Below are 4,707 nucleotides of genomic sequence, written 5' to 3'. Positions count from 1 at the left end.
AGCGAGTTCGGTTCCCCGTGCTTTCTTAAGAATCCTGCATACATTCGATCTTTATACGGCGAGGGCGTGCTGTACAAGGAGAACTTCGTCAACAACAACACAGCATGGCTGTTGGTTGTTCGTGCCAGCCTTCGAGACGAAATATTCCAAGGATGCCATGACGACCCAACGGCTGGACACCTTGGCTACAGCAGGACGCTCGCCAGGATTCGAGAAAAGTACTACTGGCCAAGACTACCGAAGACCGTTCACCTATACATTCGATCATGCCACGAGTGTCAGCGACGCAAGAAACCGCCGACGAAGCCGTCAGGACTTCCGCATCCGATTTCTCCCACGTCTATGCCGTTCCAGCAGATCGGAATGGATTTACTTGGCCCTTTCCCGCCGTCAACATCGGGAAACCGCTGGATTATCGTCGCCACCGATTATCTCACACGGTATGCCGAGACGAAAGCCCTTCCTGCAGGCACGGCTGCAGTAGTCGCCAAGTTTTTCATCGAGTCCATTGTCCTCCGGCACGGCGCCCCTGAAGTCCTCATCACAGACCGTGGATCTCCGTTCATGGCCCAGCTGACACAAGAGATCCTTCGTCTAAGTGGCACCGGCCATTGTCGCACCACTGCGTACCACCCGCTTTGTACCCCTTTTATTTTTGGCACAAGTTCGCCACATTAAACGTTTATTTCTTCCTGTTTAGTGTCTGTTATTTTGTGGTCACCACCCGTGGCAATATATGTGGAACTCAGAGTATCGCTAAACGCGTGTGATGCTCAGAACGCTTCACGTGTGCAACATAATTGCTCAGCAAATTGCCGTAAATGTTTTGCATCAAGTATCCGAGACCTGATAATTGGTGCAAAAAGGTTTTAGAGCGCAGTTCTTAAGCGCCTGTTTCCGGGTTCAGCGGCGTCGGCGCAACCGCGCGCGTTGCATTATGAGATGTTACAGTTTCTCCGCTAAATTTAGTGGGTCAAGTTTCTCCCTAAAGTTAGCGGGGAAATTTTTCCGCTAAACTTAGCGGAAAACCTTCTCCGCTAATTTTAGTAAGAAATTTTTCCGCTAAATTTAGCAGAAAAAATGAAAGACGTTTACAATTCCCTGTAATGCCGAGTTAGAGCGCACCTCTTGAGGAGGAAGAGGGAAGAGTACGAAGGAGGAGGAAGGGCCATACCATCCTCTCCTGCTCTCCTGCCATGTAACGGGAAATTTTTGGTCAATTTCCCGCTCTTGAGGAGGAGGAGGAGGAGGATGAGGAAGGGAGGGTACGGATTGGAGGGTATACCCCTCCCCCCCGTACCCTCTCCCCCTCCTCTCATAAGGTATTTAGATTTTGCGATATACACGACTCAACTTTGTTACGTCATGTCGCGGTGGTGGCGCGTCGAGCGCAGTTCCGGTCTGGGGCTGTGGGCGGAAGTCATCATGTGGGACATGCATTTCTGCGTTGTTTTGGCCTTCTCGTCAAAACGTCGCGACTGGGGCTGCACCAAAAGAGTCAAGAAAGATTTTAAGGTCAGTTTTCATATGGCTCGGTTCGTCCGAGAACGTGGACATGTGCCGTGAAAAGGGAAAAACAAACGCCGTCGGATCACGATTGCTTGGGCGGGAAGGACTTTGTGTTGAATTCACGAATACTTGTGGTCATCAAATTTATTTGTTTTGTTCCACCATGAACGCGGGAAAACCACTAAGTTGTACGGACCACCTGTGGACTACGTTCAGTGCGTCTTTAAGTTTAAACGGGCGCCTGATTGTTCGAACTGTCGTCTGCTCTTTCAAACTTTTCTGCTTGACGTCTGCCCTTTCTGACGACACCGGCTCGCACCAAACGTTGGCCCGGTAATTGTGATAAAATGTAAGCGCCTGCCTAAATCATTTAAGTTTGAAGGTTGGTTGGGGTAAGCGGGCTCAGTGTAAACAGTATAAAAAAGGAGATAATGATCATTTACCAGTTGACATCACCTACTTGTTATGCCTGATTCACTTGGTCCGATTCTGCTTGCGATTTTCAGAATCGACGTCGACTATCACAGCTACGGTTTACGCTTTTGCAGCCCGAGCGACGTCGCGATTGAAAATTGCGAGCTGAATCTCATCATGCGAATTAGGCTTTAGCGTCCATTCTGCGGCGTCCACGCGGAATGAATCGCCGCATGTCCGAACATTTATGTGAAATTTTGCGCTGTAACGAGCCTCGGTAATTTCGCTGAAGCCGCTCAAGTAGTCAGACATTGCCAGGAAGACGTAGAATCAACAATTCAAACGCGAACAAGAGCACGGGGACTCACACCGGCGCCGACAACATCGCCCTCCAATGGTTTGTTTATGGGCGACGGCGAGCTTCTTGCCCACCCACACTCCATCGCGCATGCACGGCGCCGGTGACATCCTCTAGAGGCCCTCCGGTAATATATATATATATATATATAAAATAGTATAAAATACTATATAAAATATATATATATATATATATATATATATATATATATATATATGAGATAGGTAGGAAACGCCAGAAAGCTAAGGTGGAGTGGTGTAGTGGTGTAGTGGTTAGCACACCCGACCGGACATTGGGAGGCCCAGAGTTCAAATCCTGGCTCCGCCATTTTTTGGCTTTCGGCGGGTTCCTGAAAACTTGGATTCTTTAATTCATTGGATTAAGTACGGTTCATTCATCTGCACATATTCGTTTATATATATATATACAACATGGGCACTTCATATCATCGTACGTGGTCTCCTAGGAGGATATAAACCAACATATACTGATGAATGAACCGTACTTGATCCAATGAATCAAAGAATAACATTTTTTTTTTCAGGAACCCGCCGAAAGCCAAAATAACGGCGGAGCCAGGATTTGAACTCTGGGCCTCCCAATGTCCGGTCGGGTGTGCTGACCACTGCACCCCTCTACTTTTTTTTTTCCTTTATTTCCGGTTAAGACAAAATGAAAAAGCACACAATCATTCACACACGTACAATTTGTTCAAGAGCGAATCGGCACTTAGCGGTGGTTGCCATCGCATTAAATCTAATTAAACATACCAACTGATCTAGTATTGGCAACCATTCAGTGGGTTCAGGGAGTGCACGGTATACCTCGCGAATATATGCCACACTTTCAATTAAATTTTCTCTTACAGTTTTGGTATTAACATCAGCATTGTTAACACCCATTCTTGTTTTCCAGAGACTGAAGAGGCCGAGGAGCATGAACATATCGTAAAAGACTCCCCCCTCGTTTTCCAGGGGAAAAAGCGGATGGCGTGCGCAGTTCAAGGTAGATCTTTTCTCAGCGTGCGCTGAAGAATGTCCCAATGAAACACGGCATCCCAACACTCAATAAATGCGTGCTCTATCGTCTCGGGTTTCTTGCAGAGGATAAAATTCACTGACCACGGTACAAATATACCTTTCTGTTCTAGCCACGCTTTTACAGGGAGTACGCCGCAGTGCAAATTAAAGAAAAAAGATTTCACCGAAGATTCTATTGGAATTTTCTTCACCCTTTTAAGCACATCTAGCCCTGGACGTTCACAGTATAATGACCTATAGAGAGGTATTGGCAACAGTAAATCTATTAAATCTTTACACAATCGTTTTCGGGTAACTGAACTAAGATACTCTAAGGAAAACCGTACCTTGAGTATTGTGAATGAAAGCACAACTTCACGCAAATAACCTTGTACACTGGAACGCATTTGATTACTAGATGACACCACAAACTCAGGGAGTGCATACTGCAGTCGCACTTGCATAATAGTACGCAAAAAAGAATCTTTCTGATCGCGTAAAAACATGAACCTAGCCACAATTTGTCGTAGAAACAAATGAGACAATCCTAGACCACCATTACCAACAGATCAGAACAAATTGGTACGAGCAGAACGCTCCGAGCTTGAATTCCAGATGAAAACAGCGAAAACTCTGTGCAGTCTTTGTACGTTGAGGCGCGGCATACACAGCACTTGCAAAATGTTCAAAATGTTTGCAGTTAAAAATAAATTACCAACGGTAGCGTGTGGAAACATAGAGAAGTCCCTACCCCTCCAGCTCTCCGCTTTGGCCTTAACCATCTCCGTCTCTCCACTCCATAGTTGCTTGCTGTCCCGGTAGTGCTGGAGTGGCACCCCGAGGTACTTTGCAGGTAAATTTGTTCACTGAAAATTCACAAAGTTCTGGGTGCGGTGGCCCAATTACCGTGCCAGAGACCTACGCTTTTGCCCCAGTTGTTAGCACTACCCCTTTTCTTACAGAAGGAGGAAGCAGTGCTGATTACCTCACGAACGCTGTCTTGGTCGACACAGATAACAGCAACGTCGTCTGCATAAGAAAGCACTCTCACTTCGCAAGAGTGTAACCTAAAACCATGTATATTATCATTGTTAATCAGTTTTAAACAAAATGGTTCCAAGTAAATTGCAAACAGCAAGGGAGACAGTGGACATCCTTGTCTCACAGAAGATCGTACCTGCACACTTTCACTGACGTTCTTATCTACAATGATGGACATCGAACAGCTTGCGTACACCATTTTTAAACCTTCTAATATCACAGACCCTACATTAGCATGCTCCGAATTACGAAAAATAATCTCATGCGACACACGATCGAATGCTTTCTCCAGGTCTAGCTGCAACATAGCTACTCGGCTGTCAAAGGCATCGCAATATTCTAGAATGCTCCTTACGATATGTATGT

Source organism: Ixodes scapularis, unplaced genomic scaffold (assembly GCF_016920785.2).
Source record: "Ixodes scapularis isolate PalLabHiFi unplaced genomic scaffold, ASM1692078v2 PGA_scaffold3__209_contigs__length_174095766, whole genome shotgun sequence".
Classification (NCBI taxonomy): Eukaryota; Metazoa; Arthropoda; class Arachnida; order Ixodida; family Ixodidae; genus Ixodes; species Ixodes scapularis.
The sequence above is the reverse complement of the archived record's forward strand: the minus strand, read 5'-3'. Positions refer to the sequence as shown.